Source organism: Thermobia domestica, chromosome 2 (genome assembly GCF_964235325.1).
Source record: "Thermobia domestica chromosome 2, izTheDome1.hap1.1, whole genome shotgun sequence".
Taxonomy (NCBI): Eukaryota; Metazoa; Arthropoda; class Insecta; order Zygentoma; family Lepismatidae; genus Thermobia; species Thermobia domestica.
In genome coordinates, this window is record NC_137455.1 from 109,430,912 (window position 1) to 109,448,349 (window position 17,438).

Here is a 17,438-nt window from a genome sequence, read left to right on the forward strand (position 1 = left end):
AAGTGGAGTAAGAAATACTATTCTTCCTATTGATAGTGTAATAGTGGCTTCTAATCTCCACAACCAACCCCTTTCTAAGCCTATTCGTACACACATACATGCATAAGCTAATTTTCTGGAGATAATACTTAGATAATTACAAACAAGTGCTACAGTTTTTTTTTTCGTATCAACAGATTATCTCTTTTCCTAAAAAGCGAAACAACATAATATAACAAACCCACACTCGGATATAACAAACCCACAAACAACAACAAAAGGAAAGAAAAAAGAAGAAAAGGAATGTACATAGTTTATCATTTGATTGCTGTTACAAGTTTGTATTGTCTATAGTTAACGGTTACCACATTGTAAAAAAACACTTTACACTAAATGGCAATCAGTTACCATACATACTTTTTTTTTGGTAAGCTAGTGATTGCCGCCAAGGTTGACAACACTTCCGCTCCTCTAAGGACGAAACCCGAAGATCCACGAAGCACGAACAATGGTATTTGCCCGTAGAATGCTCGTGAGCGTTCACGAGGAGAGTTTCCACTATCTGCTCGCCGTGGGCAGGGCTGCCCTAGACTAACCGTATGTACGACGTCACAAACTTCGTACATGTTCAGAAAACATGCTCAGGTACCCAGTCAATCAAGAGGCATGTATAATTGAACAGGGGTATGTGAAAGTGCTCAATGGTCCATTAATATAAAAAGGAGAACACAAATTGCGACAGAAGCAATCTGTTATAGCTTTAAAATAGTCCTTCAAATACATGTTCATGGTCCCGTTCAATTAAAAAGTGAGAAGGCGGGTATGTGTTTTAAAAAAATCACTTTTCGGGAATAAATTGTAGAAACAAAATATCTTTTCAAGGCTTCAATTCTTAAAATCAGCGTTGGAGAATATGTTGATCAGGGTTGATTCCAAGAATTTAAACTTTTTTTTTTCTGGGTTTTAGACTGCTTCGTCCAAGCGTTACGTTCAGCATTGTACTATGCATCGGTTGATTGGGTTATGATAACGGGGAAGAGGGATCGCTGAGGACAATCGTATTCACCTAAGGGCTGCTAGGCTCGAAAAGATTGAGAACCACTGGTCTATACTTTTCAATATTTATGATTCTAGAGAAACTGAAGAAAAAAAATGAAGCTTCGATGGGAAATTACTTTTGCATCTATAGTCTACTTCAAAAAATAAGTGTGGTTTAAACTTAGCGAGAAGCCTGGAGAACAAAAATGTTGAAAATTTTAATGTACAAAGTTCGTTCAAGGTTGACCGGGATTTTCGTACGTAAATAATCGATGAACAGCCGGATCATGATGAAACTTGCGGGTGACGTAATGTATTCCTTCTCTACTAACTAGCGCCCGACATGACGTATTTGGCGCATACGCAGCAGTTGCAGCGAACATGGCGTCAAGCAATGTGTCTGTGGCTGTAGAGCAGCGGTGTGTAATCAGATTTCTTGTGAAGGAGAAAGTTAAACCAGCTGAGATTGTCAGAAGATTGCAAGCACAGTATGGTGAACAAACGATGTCACGGACAAGAGTGTACGAATGATGTGAACAGTTTCGCGAAGGACGGGAGCTGGTGACAAATGAAGCGCGTGGACACATTCGCCCGACTGCAGTCACACCAGTGAATATCGCACGTGTTGAGCAAATGATTAATGCCCAGTATTACTCCATATTGTTGAGTGGTGCTGTACAAAAATCCATTACCAAGAAAAGACCTGGGATGTTGTCTGGAAATGTCATTCTTCTCCATGACAATGCCCACCCTCACACGGCCAATGTGACAACAACTCTGGCCGAAATGGGCTGAGAAGTTTTGCTCTATCCACGTACAGTCCAGATTTAGGTACAGTGATTATCATTTGTTTGCACCTCTTAAAGACCATCTGGGAGGGAAGAAATTCACGACAGATGAAGCACTGCGGAACAATGTCATCCAGTGGCTACGACCAACTTGTTTCTACGCCAAAAAAAAAAAAAAAAAAAAAAAAAAATCAGGGAGCTGCCACAACGATGGCAACGGTGCCTCGACGCGCACGGAGAATACTTTGAAAAGCTGACATTGCTAGTGCTTCTTGTGCTATCTGTTTCCTCGTCCTCCCGGTCAACCTTGAACGACCATTCTAATTAAACTTTTATTGGAAATATCATTGAGTTGAAGAAGCAAAGTATAAAAAGAAATTATCAAAATATGGCATTGTATGGTGTTAACTATCTGTCTTTTGTATTGCGCTCTTCCAAATTTAATTATGACTTCCCAAAAAGTTACAAATTTTCAGATTCTTTATTGTCGGAGATATTACATAAGATATCTCTCTTTTCAATTTGTGTTGATTGACTTATTATTGGTAGTTGCTGAATAGTTATGACGATGATAATGATTTTCAAAAATTACGTGGAAGTTTAAAGAACCATTTAAGCAGATGACGAAAAAAAAAAAAAAAAAAAAAAAAGATTGCAGTGAACACTTTGGAACACAGATTTTAAACAAATGAGGCATGATACTCGGAACTTGTCTCCATTTGTTAGTGTGTTTGATGTTAACAACAAGAGTTATCAAGTGCCAGTCTTGTCCAGATAAAAGAGGATTGCCTTGAATTGAGGATTGACCAAAGGATGATGCACTCAAGAAAAAGAAGCCAAAAAAAAAAAAAAAAAAAGTGTAACTATAAAAAGAGAGAGAGATGGTTAAAGAGAGGGTAAAAGAGAGGGTCTTGCTTAACCACCTCATATATATGAAAGAACATTACGACATATTACAAAATGAATCGTAAATACTAACTCGGAGTACAACCTATTAGTTTCATGCGTAGAGCGACGTTCGATTTCCGGCTTTTCAAGTTTCTCGTTCTTCAATTTATGTAAGTAATTAAACAAAAAATAGACATATTTAATAACATTTTTGTTTTGGAATCGTAGGCTATCTCTTCTAATAATTCAGAGTCTGTAATTTTTTAGAGTGAACATTAAAGAAACTCACGTACACGTACTCTTATGTAGAAACGCCTCTTCCATATATTCCGGAAACATGTAATCGAATTCAAGAAAAATAGGGAAAATTAATTGTTTAATTCAAGTTCTTGCGTGTATACGTATTATTAGTTTTATATCAGCGGTGTTAATGAAACAAGAAGAAGACTGCACTCATATTGTTATGATGGGAATTAAAACAGATAGACAGGAACAAAAACAGAAAAGTTTTTACTTACACTTGTTTATATGTGTGTGTTTGTGTGAAAATACGTCCAAGAACCTGTTATATGAGATAGGAAATCAGTCGAACTCTCCCTTCGTACCCCCCAGAAAGCAAAAAAAAAAAAAAAAAAAAAAACTTTCCTAACTTTAATTTGATATATTATAAATCAAAAAAAAAATAATGATGTGGTATGACAACCATTTTGGGAGATGACGAATTCGTTAAAAATGTTTACCAAAAATATGCCAAAACTTCTGATTTAATCGATATATTTTCAACAAATTTTGCGCTTATATAAAGAACGATACGTCCAAAAGTAAAAAAAATCATACTCATATTTCTATGTTGTATTTCAAATATTTAAAGAACTGAATATTTTGAAACTTTCATGTTAATGTTTTATATTTTGAAAATGTTGCAAAATCGTTTATTTCATTACACAAGAACAAATGCAAATGTCGCTAATCTCTTTCATTAGATGCAAGTTTTGTTATAATACAACAAACTGTAGAAACGATATGGGATATATGACTTATTTTGTAAAATACTTACACATGTGACGCTGGTTGCATATACTTATTATACTTTTGTAAGTATCAGATGATGAAGCTTAGCAAATATCTACAATTCCACACTCAGACTTAGTTGATAAGTTGTGGTGTCTTCATGTAACTCAAAGGATTTGTAAGCCTATTGTTATAATAATTTAGAAAAATATTTTTTAATTTAACTTCCCACGGTTATGTCATTTAGGCCAGTGGTTCTCAAAGTGGGATCGGCGAGGCCTAAAAATTGAAATGTGTTGTAACAAAATGAAACTCACAGCTATTATGCAAGAAGTATTTTTAAGATTAACAAACTTCAGCTGTGGGCAGCACGAATACATAACAATAACTATTATTTCCAGTGCTCAAGGATTTAATTGATTCTTCAGGTGTAAAACTCCCTGCTGAAACGCACAAAATACTTGTAGGACATTTTAAAGCATTAGCTGCAAGTTTTCGAGAACATTTCCCTGTCTTACAACCTGGTAATGGTTGAAATGAAAATCCTTTCACTAATCTAGAAATCCGTGACTAGGGATGGTATCGAGACGAGACGAGACGAGACTTTGTACAGTCTCGGTCTCGTCTCGGTTGAAAAATAGCTGTCTCGGTCTCGATCTCGTCTCGAGTCAAAAATCGCCGTCTCGATCTCGGTCTCGTCTCGGTCAACAGATGCTTGTCTCGATCTCGGTCTCGGTCTCGAAGGCCAAGTCTCGGTCTCGTCTCGGGTCTCGTCTCGAAAGTCTCGAAACAAATAGTATGAAATTAAATTTGTGAAAGTATTATTATCGTACAGTTTGTCGTTTCCGGTTCTTACTTTTTGCCTTCATTCTTGACAGAATTATGGTATGATGTACTTCTTCGTAGCTAAATTGCTAACGCTAATGCTTTCCATGCGTGTGTTCCTGGTTCAATCATCAGTGGGTATAACATACTTGGGATAAAACCCTAACAGTAATCCATATTTCACTTTCAGCAATAGACTTTGTTTCAAATAGCCTCAGTACTGACTATACAATTAAACTCTATTAAATTAACTCTAGTACTATACAGTAGTTTATTTACTTCCTTTGAATCAGAATTGTTCATACCTCCTAACGGATAACGCAACACATAGCAGTGCGAATGTATTTAATCGTACCGAAATTGAAATTTTACAATTTCTCAATAATTATCCAAAACACTCTGCTATGATTGTCATTTTAAAAACAGAATATAACGTTCATTATCTTAACAAATAGAGTAAATTATTTCTACCATATATTTTGTTTCAAATTGATCAATTGCTTTATTATCCTTTCACATCTTAGTGTTTAATTGACACTTTAAGACAGGCATTTCCTTAACCTTATGGTAGGAGCTACTGCACTCATGTTTGCTATCTATGGTCTCGGGTTGATCACCAAACAAGTTAGATTCAAAGTCTTACGTATCGTATAGTTCGCGTTTCACTTTAAGTACATTCTATTTCTTATACAAGTTTATAAGGTCGTAATGTATTACGTAAGCATATATCCAGTACCGTAACACAGATTAAGCTTATTCCTGACTTCTCAGCGGTGCATGGAGTCGCGGTGGCTCAGTGGTAGAGCATTCACCTCTAGCGCTTGGGGTCCCTGGTTCGATCCCAATCCCCGCCAAGTGAACTTTGTGGTGGATAAACACTGTGTGCGTGGGTTTCCTTGGGGTTCTCCCACTTTCTTCATTCCACCATTTCATTCATTACTCATCATCACCATCTCTTTTAGACTAACCGGCATAACCGTGGAACGTAAAACTCAAAGATTTCATTTCATTTTTCTCAGCGGTGCATGTGATCTTTATTCGAGAAAACTAATCATGCGTTCATTACGCTGAAATTTTATATTGCTTGAAAATTACTTGCGAAACATGAACATACATATTATGTAAGTATATAGGTAATTCGAGCTATATGTATCTATTTTCTGTGTCCCGGCAAAACAAGTGATTCTTAACTTTCTAGTTTTCTTTTGTATTAATTTTCGTAGTTTTGTTGCAATATGAAGGACCAAATTTGTTTTTCGCTGTATGAATTTCGTTAAATTTTGAATCTACTTTTTACCCTACCTTATCTTGTAAAAGTTATATATACATGAACTTTAGAGGTAGACTATGCTAAGCCATTTTTTGGTCGAAATTGAGTTAAGAATACTTTTTTAATAGACTATGTTCTTTCTAGTGGTGTAATAATGTAAGTCTAAAAGCATCCTATTACTTTGTAACTACTTAGTATAGTTTGAAAACAGTACTATATGTCTTACTTAAGGAACTGGTTTTTCACTTCTCTTGTAAAATTACGAAATTATGACTTGGTTTAGTTTACTGCTGAGGTCCAGATATAATAAAATCATAGCCATAGTCATAATCAACCATTGACAATCCACTGTTGGATGAAGGTCTTTCCAAGTCCTCCAGAACTATCTATCTTGAGCAATTCTTTTTCAGATTACTCCTCAATTGTTCTTGATTTCGTCAAACCTTCTTGTATAAGGACGTTTCCTAGCTGTTTTTATCTCGTGGTATCCTCTCTAGAATTGTTTTTGTTCATCAATCATAATTTCTTGCAATATGTCCAGCACATTTTCCAGCCCATATTAAAAATTATTCAATTAGTACCAGTCATTAGTTGTCAAATAATTCATTTCTACTGTATATATTTGGCCTACAAATAGTTCAAATCCGCTACTTTTGGAGCACAGACACGCTACTTTTTGATCTTCTAATCTGGCAACACTGAATCAATGATTTAAATCAACATAATGTGAGGACCTCCATTTGGTCTAGCGACTAACACGCTTGACTTCGGTTCGCGTGGTCCCGAATTCGATTTCCGGTGAGGGTACAGTTGAACGCCCGAAATGGTTCGGATTCCATTATAATCATTAGCTCCACGTCTGCTTTTGACGCACTAGCATAATCATGGGACGTTAAATTAAAACAAACCAAACCAAAAATCAACACAATGTGTATTACTAACTATAAGTCCTTGAATAATTGCATATAGCTATATGGTATGGATCGAGTTTGAGGTGGTCGGTGGTCAAACTAAAACAAGTGAAATGTAACTAGGGTGTATTTAGAACTTTTAATTAAGCATGATTTTGTATACATCAGGTCTAAGGCTTAGGGGAACAACTAGTGTTACTGAAAAGTTATAAGATACATTTAATTTTAGTTATAATTTGCATTTACATGTATTGCTGGAACGAAAACTTTGACATTAACATTATAAATAGCCCAAAGACTATGATAAACGTCGTCTTTTGAAACCATTCTTGCACCATAAAGCAAATTATGAGTTATTAAAATATTATGCAGCTTAGTTACGTTGTTTGCACTATGTTTAGAATAATATTTAGCAACTTATTTAAGTTGGCAACATTGCTTAAAATAATGGAACTGCAACTTGTAATTGAAACAACCAAAAGCTATTGTTGTAATGTTATAGAAGCAAACTAAAACAACAATCATTATAAAAACTTAACAAATGCGTTATTTTGAGCAATAAAACAATCACTACCCATGTGTTTGGTATCTCTGAAACGGTTTGAAATAACAATTCTTGTAAATGACATTATGGACTTAAGTCTTTTGGAAGCATCTACATAATGAGACGTGATATATCAGTACGTTTTCGAAGGAAAGTCTTTAGAAAAAGTTAAATTTTTCATTTCTTGTAACTTTGTTCCTTCTTTCATTCGAAATACATTATACCATGATCATAGTATTTGACGCTAAGATACAAATGATGCGCATTGCACCGTCTATGCTATTTGAATTATTAGAGATCTCCAAAATGTTGATGTTAGTGATACTGTATTGTTCTTTATTACACTGAATAATGTATGTGGTATTATGGTTTTATTTAATATCTAAATTAGAAATAAGTAATACCTTATATCGTGAAATTTGAGAAAATACAACTTTATTTTCCGTTGGTAACACTGCTTGTTTATATATAGGCGTGGATCCAAGGGAAGGGGTATAAGGGCAATATCCCCCATTAACGCTCAGGTATACACTGAATAAAATGAGCTTCAATCCTGCTTTACACTGGATGAAGAGGCAAAGTATGGTTTAGCCCCTCCCTTGATCATATCCTGGATCCGCGCCTGTATGTATAATATAGGCCTGATATATACAAGGTAGCCCATTTTAATCTTTCCACGGAAATATCTCGAAAACGGTTGAACACAATTGAACTGAACAAAAACTGAAATAGAACATACTATGGGGCAAATCGAATGGTGTTGTCGCGGTGTCCCCAAGGGCCGCCCTTCATGGGGCCCAGGGCTCAACTTTAAAATTTTAAATGGAAACATGGGGCAAGTGATACCTCGTTCGATAGACCTTCAAACACTAAACAGAGTTGTGACAATGAACAGAACAAAAAGTGAAACAGGAAAACGACATAAAGCACGTCTTACGATGTCGCGGTGATCCCCAGGGCCGCCTTTCATGGGGGCCCAATTCAAAATTGTCAATGGAAAAAACATAGGTCAAGTGATATCTCGTTTGATAGATCTTTAAAAACTAAAAAGTGTCGTGGTAAAAGATGTTTCATATTGGTTACCGTATTCAAAATGGGCGCCAAGACATGGTGCCTGTATTAGATAAAACGTCCAGTACCACTAATATGAAAACGGTTGGAGATAAATGAACAGGATAAAACTCGTATAGGAAATCGCAGAAGGTATTTATTATTCCACGCCTCGAGAATAATCCAACGGAGAAAAAGAATATTAAAGTATAAGTGAGATAATGGTAAAGAGGAAATCTAATTCTTAAAAAAATATCTTTCCGATCTCCCTTCGTAAGTGGATGAGGCGGAAATGAATGGTAAAATCTCAAATGAGAACCTCACTTTTACTTGCGATAGGTATGGTTTGTCTGAAACACTTGGGTGTACAAGTGACTGGTACTGTAATGCAGTAATGAACCAATATTGTGCAGACGACTTTTGAGCAAAACCAACATTTGTACTCATTGTTCTAAAATTGCATTGTTCGACAAATTGGTTTCGCATTTCAGTTGATTCATTTTTGCATCAAACCATTGCCCGCAATCAAAATGAAAAGTAATATTTAACAAGAATTTTACCTACTTTTTTTTTTTTTTTTTTTTTTTTTTTGTTAAGACACCTATCTGTTATAAAATCACATTTTAGATAATTGTGTTGTGTAGATACAATTTGCAAAAATTAAGGTTCTCATTTGCAAGTTCACCGTATCTTCCCGTCCCGCTTCACCCACTTACAGAGGACGTTGGAACAATAATGTTCTAGGAAATAGATTTCCTTCTTTGCATTATGGCACTTTTACTCTAAGCATTTTCTCCTCTGTTGCAACATTTTCGAGTCCTGGAATGATAAATACCGTCTGTGAATTCCTATAGGAGTTTTATTCTGTTCATCCGTTATTATCTTCAACCGTTTTCATATTAATGGTACTGGACGTTTTATCTGATACAGGCACAATGTCTTGGCGGTCATTTTGAAAACGGTGACCAATATGAACAATCTTTTGCCACAACTTGTTTGGTGTATGAAGATCTATCGAACGAAGTATCACTTGACCTATATTTTCGTTTAAAATTTCTAAGTTGGGCCTAGGCTCCCATGAAAGCCGGCCCTAGGGGACATCGCGACAACATCATTAGATTTGCCCCGTGGATTTAATATTTGAATTTTTGTTTGATTCATTTATGTTCAGCCGTTTTCATATTAGTGCTACTGGACGTTCATCTGATGCAGGTAACATATCTTGCGGGCTATTTTAAATACGGTGACCAAAATGAAAAATATTTTGCCACATCTCCTTTTAGTTTTTAAAAACCTATCGAACGAGGTGTCACTCGACCAATGTTTCTATTTAAGATTTTATAGTTGGGGCCCGGGCCACCTTGACGAGTGGCCCTGGGGGCACCATGACATTGCCATTCGATCTGCCCCATAGCATTTCTTATTTTAGTTTTTGTTCAGTTCATTTATGTTCAACCGTCTTCGAGATATTTCCGTGTAAAGATTAAAATGGGCCACCCTATATATATATATATATATATATATATATATATATATAGAGAGAGAGAGAGAGAGAGAGATAGAGAGATAGAGAGATAGAGAGAGAGAGAGAGGGAGAGAGATTATATACAACAGCAGTGTATTTTGTTTCGGGAGAGACTTGAGGAACGGGTAACAAACATTTGTGTTGTACGTGCAATGCGAAAAAATGATTACAAATTTATTTCGGGAGGGGCTTGAGCCCGATACCTACCCCCTAAATACGACACTGTACATCAGTCAACCGTTCCCATATTATCTCATACAGCAACGAAACAAATTTTGAGTAAAGGCAAAACAACTACCAATATTCGAGACGAGACCGAGATTTTCGAGACTGACCATGGTCTCGTCTCGGTCTCGTCTCGATTTATAGAGGTCCGTCTCGGTCTCGGTCTCGTCTCGATATATAAAAGTCCGTCTCGGTCTCGGTCTCGTCTCGAATTATCGAGACGAGACCGAGACGATACCGAGACTAGTCTCGGTCTCGGTACCATCCCTATCCGTGACATACACGGTATCAATCTCCCTAACACAGAACATGAACAGCTATTGAAATATCCTGCGATACTTCATGGAAAAACGTTTTCAAAGAAAATGAACTTTGTAGCTTTTGGTTGCGTGTGCGTTGTAAGTATGAAGAGTTATCTAAAAAGGTTTGTAACATTATTCTCTTTCCAACCTTAGAAAAAAGTAGATGTAAACAAACCCACCTGACTACCAGTCGGTCGATGACCAGTGATTGGTTGTTGTTCTCACTGCACTAGTATCCTACCGCAATATAATCCCTAGTAAAATAATAATTTCGAATAAAGATATCTGAATTTATAATGCATTTTGTGATAAGAAACGCAAAATACATAATATTTAACAACAGATGTAGCTTTATTTCAACCGTACCTGTACTTGGACATATAGTATTTACTGCACATGCGTATGCGTTCGCGCGCCGACCCCGCTCATTTGAAATTGTAGAATGCAGAGTTTCATGGCGACGATGAGTGACAATAATCCATCTTCGTCTCGTGTTATAAAACACAAAAGAGGACAACAGGAACAGAGGCAATCTCGTTTATATGACGATTTGAGAAAATATATAGTTCCAGCATAGCAGTAGTTAGTGCGTTAATTATTTACCAACCAACCGTAGCCTTACACTTCGGAAATTATGCGACGACAGTAAGCTAGCAGACGATCTTGCTGTTCACGTCTCTCGCTGCTGAAGCACGTGTGAGCCGCGGAGCGATACACTTCGCTTTGTTTGCGTCTACTTTGTTCTAAGGCTGGAAAGACTTTTGATGCCTGTCAGTGATTAAGTAACAATTCGTCAATATTCATAAAATTGATTGGGTTCATGTATAGAAATGTTAAAAAGTGAAAGATCGTTAAATGAATCTAAAAATTTTCATGGCTCAGACAATTTTCAGTACTATGTAGGAACAAGTGGAACAACTTTTCATGAATCGAAAAATTGTCTGTCCTGTACAGTGATGAAAATTTTCCGGAAAATTTTGAAACGGGAAATTTTCCGATTCGTAAAAACATACTCCACTTATTCCTACATCGTTGTTTAGCCGTGATGTGAGATGGAAAATTTTCTTCTATATTTTTCCGGAAAATTTTCCGTTCTTAACAAATATCAATGATCAAGTAACAATTCGTCAGTATTCATAAAATCAATTGAATTCATATATAGAAATGTTAAAAAGAGAAAGATCGTTTAAAGAATCTGATAAATTTCATGGCTTAGACAATTTTCAGTACTATGTAGGAAGAAGTGGAACAATTTTTCATGAATCGAATGAATAAGTGGAGTATGTTTTTATGAATCGGAAAATATTAATGACTTTTAATAGATTGAAATTTTAGATAATAGAGTGGGATATTTGTACTCTACGAACTCGAGGTATGTTCTCTGCACTTTGCACACACACACACACACACACACACACACCCACACACACACATATATATATATATATATATATATATATATATATATATAGAGAGAGAGAGAGAGAGAGAGAGAGTAGTTGAATTGAATTGATTTTGAGTTTAACGTCCCTTTCAACAGCGAGACTATATAAAACGGTACCAACTGATTAACGTGGAATCTGAACTACATGAGCTCCCGCTGGGAATCAAAGCCAGGTTTTCCATGCCAAAGGCGCGTATGCTAACCGCTTAGCAACGAAGGAGCTCGCAGAGCAAGAGAGAGAGAGAAACACTGTAAAATTTTATTTCCCAACGTGAAGTAGAAAATTTTCCGGTTCCCAAAAGCTAATCGGAAAATTATAATTTGTTGCTGACTAACTTTCTTCTTCTGAAATTCAATTTTGTAGCTCTATGTGCAGTTCAATATAGTGGAAAATTTTCCACCTAACATCACTATACATAATATCCAAAATTGTCAGGCCTATGAAAAGTTTTTTCCACTTGTTTCTACATCGTGATGAAAATTTTCCGATCTATGAAAATTCCTCTCACTTGTTTCTACAGAGCAATGAAATTTTCCGATTCAAAAAAAAAAAAGTTGTTTTACTTCTTGCTTCAAAATGATGAAAACTTTCAGTCATAAAAAGTTCTTCAATTTTTTTCATATAAGGCAGAAAATATTTATGAAAAATTGTTTAACTTGTTCCTACATAGTACTGAAAATTTTCTGAGCCATGAAAATTTTCAGATTCTTTAAACGATCTTTCACTTTTTAACATTTCTATACATGAATTCAATCAATTTCATGATTTCTGAGGAATTGTTACTTGATTACTGATATTTTTTAGAACGGAAAATTTTCCGGAAAAATATAGCGGAAAATTTTCCACCTCACATCACTAGTAGTAGCAGTAGTAGCAGAAGTAATAGTAGTAGTAGTAGTAGTAGTAGTAGTAGTAGCAGCAGTATTAGTAGCAGAAGCAGTAGTAGTAGCAGTAGTAGTAGTAGTAATAGTAGTAGTAGCAGTATTAGTAGCAGAAGCAGTAGTAGCAGTAGTAGTAGTAGTAGTAGTAGTAGTAGCAGCAGCAGGAATGGGTTAGAAGCCTCGCAAGTGTTGGTTAGGTTCTTTTCTCTTGAACAAAATATTGTGTACATTTTATATGACGGCTGGCTAGGGTAGCGCGTGAAAAATAATACAGGGTAGCGCGCGAATACTGAAACTCTTGGGATCGGCGTAAATGCTGCCGGCTTTTCTTCTTTTGAAAATTAGAAGTTACGATGAGGAAGAATAGGAGTAATGTAAATCGGAAGCAGTTAAAAACGAAGAGGTAGCTTCAACTTGAAGAACGTTTCGTTATATTTTTCTCATTGACCAAGGTCTATATAACTTATTGTTGAGTTAAAGAAGGAAATCTCGAGTAAGTCATTTGACACTCATAAGGAACGTCTCATTATACGAGCTTTAGTATTTTGTAAAGTCTTATATGTAACGATCTTAACTAGCTACTAGTTTAGATGAAAGCTGAAGTGACGCAGTAGGTAGTGGTTAGCGTATTGAACTTCTATTCGGCGGACCCGGGTTCAAGTCCCGGTCAGGTTGAAACTTTTTCAAAGGTTTCAATTTCAATTTCAATACATATACTCAGTGTGACAAGCAAGATATCTTCTCCAGAAAGAAAAAAAATGTTGGAATGAGGAGAACTGGAGAAGGTCTCTCAATAGAGGCAATCATTTACAAACTTATTTCCGGCAGTTGTTCTAGATTTGATATTTTCAGCTTCTTTCAAACATTTCCTGATTCATGGGTGGTGAGTATTTTTATTTTTCTAAACATACAGTATATAAAGAAATAATACATTACATACACAGCAATAATTAGATACATATATGATGTTCCCTGGAAGACAGGGTCCGCACCATAAAGATTCATCCGAGACTAGATAACTGTTTCGTTAGTCACCTACTTTACAATTTTACCTGCATAAACACCTTGATCAGGCCTACCAACTGCTGTCAGTGCCAAGAAAAGTTACGTGTAAGTTAAGTTGCATCTGTCTAGGCGTTCTCACAACTGCAAATGACGGACTCCAAGTAGTGGAATTAGAACACTTAAGGGGAGGGAGATACTTTTGTGGTTTGCTGAACACAGTATACTATACATAATGAAACCGTGACGACATCGTCAACGACAATGTTCTCCGATTTTTTAATACCGAGGTTGTACTGATAAACATACTTTGTCGTACGACAAACTTTACTTCTGTTCAGATACGAATTATAAATGTTCTATATGCAAGTTTCTTCCCTTCATCAAATTTCTTTGTTTATTTGCTTTCATAATATAAGTACGAAACATTTCATAAAGACAAAATCTTCTAGGAAATCTTCTTCTTCGTTACTATTAGTCATAATCAAAAAATATGTATAAACAAGTATTTCCTTGCAAAGGGAAGAAACCAGAAAAGAGAGGTTTCCCAGGCGACTCAAACTAAACAAAGTTTTGAATCTTTTAAAAATGTACTGTTGCTCAACATTCCCAGATAAACTTCCGTCTCTGTAGTGTTCTTACATTTTCTCCAGTGTATTTTCCTTTTGCTCCAACTGTTGTATAAGATTGCCTCCAGACAAATTGAAATTCTGCTGCATTGGGCTTTCAGGCGCTTCCAAAATTCTCTCTCTTTCTCCACCTTACTTACTCATCTGCGGGAACAAACTTTCTTCATTAACTCATTTCAATTTGTACATGAATATTTTATAAATGTTTCCAACTTGGCAACTTTTGTTTCTCTTTGCAAATTTCCTCTTCCTTATCTTCCTGGCTTTTTTTTTAAAAAAGAAACGTAGGCAAAACTAGCTCCTTTTCTTATCAGTTGATTCAATCGCGGAGTTTCTCTCTGAATCAGCTAGTAGCTATGGTATATACACTTTTTCTAAATATTACTCTAATAATGAAAGAAATTTTAATTACAAATTTAGTTCTTTTTAAAATATCGAAGTCAAAATAATATTTTGAAAGTTATTTAAAAAGAAATGACCAAACATGAGGAAAAGGATGATCTTTTTACCATGTAAAAAATTGATAGGTAAATTTACAGAAAAACAGTGGTAATCTGTTTGGTAATTTTCTACGTAATACAGTGGTAATTTTCTACGTAAATCAATTTACACCTATAAAGAAAAATTACTAATTTGAAATGATGTAAAATTACATTTTTATTAATAAAATATATTTTCTTATAAATTTCCTGTAAACTTGTATATAAAAAAAAAACAACAAATTTTGTAATTTAATCTAAGGAAATGTAAATCAACTTACAAAATGAAGGATAAATGATTTTACATTGATATTTGGCCATTTAAGTACAGAATTTTTCCAGTGTGCCCAACTACTGACAACTTTTTGCCTGTAATAATGGTCACCAAAGGCAACCATTTATCTCGAACCTGTGAATAACTTCAAGAACCAATAAAACTTGAATACACACTACCTATAACCAAATTCCTTGAAGTTTCAGGAAGAGTAACCTACACACAAATTGGGGTATTGGTTGAGTGATAGAAACTATTCAATTGAGAAGTAACGCTTGTTTTACTCTATACGACTGTAAAGAAAATATTAACCTAATGAACCTCCTGCGTACTGCAAGCAATACATTTTAGACATGCCTTTCTTCACTAAGAATATTGATTGTTTAAAAAGTTTAGAACTTTGTGTTTGATATATAGCAAGCAGATTTACGCTTCTAGGTAAAGGACTGAAGCAATCAAAACACATGCCAGAGGCATTCTTTTCTTTTCTTTTTTTGCAAGAGGTGTAGCCATTTCTAGATAATGTTGGCCGCGATACAAAATTTGGGGCATTTCCGTCTCGAAAAAGTGTTCTGATATTGCAGTTTCATCTCGAAAAGTATACCTATATTTATAGGAAGAGCTCTGTTTTGTTCCTGCATGTAACACTATTTCTAGATGCCGAAATCCTAGATACAATAAACATTCTAGCTTTTGTTGCATGTACTGGGATGTATTTTTGCCTTATTACAGAAGATATTGTTTCAGAGCCTTCCATTCAGCTTGAAACAAGAAGGTGAAAATGTGATGGTATCAAATAGTGTAAAGAAAAAATATTATTGATCTATGTCTAGCATACGAAAATGTATATACATATTTATACTATTGTATTGACTAGAGATGAAAAAATCCGGAATCCGGATTTCGGAAAATTTATTTTCGGGAATCGGAAATTTCAGTTTCGGGGTTTCGGAAAAAAATCGAATTTTTTCTGATTTTACTTTCCAGATTACCAGAAGTGAATTGGCCATTGCTAGTATTGACAATATGTGAGAAAACAAACTAAATTTCATTAAACAAACTCTACTTTAAAAAAATAAAAGTAATGATACTATTAAAAAAATAAACTACTTTTAAATAAAAATAATACTACTTTTTTTAAAAAAATAAAAGAAACTTCAAGTTCAATTATTTGTACATTGTCTGTGCTTTCATTACGAGCAGAAATAAGTGATTTTAAATAATTTTGCTTGTGTAAAACATGTAATACACACAGCACTTTGGACACAGTGTATTGCATACAATACCACATTTTACCAATGAATAGAAATGTTGCATGTGAAAATGATTTTCAAAAATGTACTTTCGGATCAATGTCAATCAACTATATATAAATTCTTTCAAAAAATTATCGACAAATAAACGTTTGGGTCGCAGGTGGTTAATACATAATATAATCGATAAATAGTATTATCATTTTCTTCACGTACGTGCTATCCACTACAAGTTTTAATATAACAACAAAACAAAACACCGTGAACACACTGAAAAAACGACAAACTATTTACATAACCTGTCAAATTGGTTTGGATCAATCTTTCTTTGTCGCATCCAATCATACCATGAGGAATCAATTGATTGCGATTGGATTTTGAGCTTCTTTATCCTTCCTTCATCTCTGCCTTCCGTTTGCTTCCACTAGCTCTTCTTGTTATGCAAATTAATAAATGTAGCTAAACACATACATGAGTTGATTTGATAGCCATCTTTCCACGCGAGATCCCTGCAGCTCATGCAGCTACTTACAACGTTGATAGATATTAATCCAATTTTTATGCAATATTTCAACGTTCGGCTAGCATGAAAGATCTTGAATCGTGTACAGGAATCAACATCGTGTAGTTATCATGTGCTATCACGCTAATCTAAGAAGCAAAAACAATTTTGTTTTCGAAATCACTGCGAGACTTTAGAATACATACCATTTAAAGAATATAAACCATTTCATGTACGGAAACATTTTATTTTCCTCATTAAAATGTGGAGGAATAAAAAATAACTTTTGTAAAATAAAGAATAAAACTAGTAAGTTTCTTCTGTTGTGGAGACCTTCATTGATTACTTCTTAAAAAATCAAATCTTAATTACTAATCCACTGTGCATTTACATCATAACGAATCAACTGACTCATAATTTATATTCGTATGCCTCAGTTTAATGATAAATTTAATGATAAGTTTGTTTAATATATTTTTGTTCAAAATAGCATTAGATATTTTTTTGAGGAAAACTTTGACTTAAGTTTGTTTGACAACTTACATTTTCGTCTAAAATGCATTATATAATTTTTTAAAGAAAAAATTGACTGAAGTTTGTTAAACAACTTATATTTT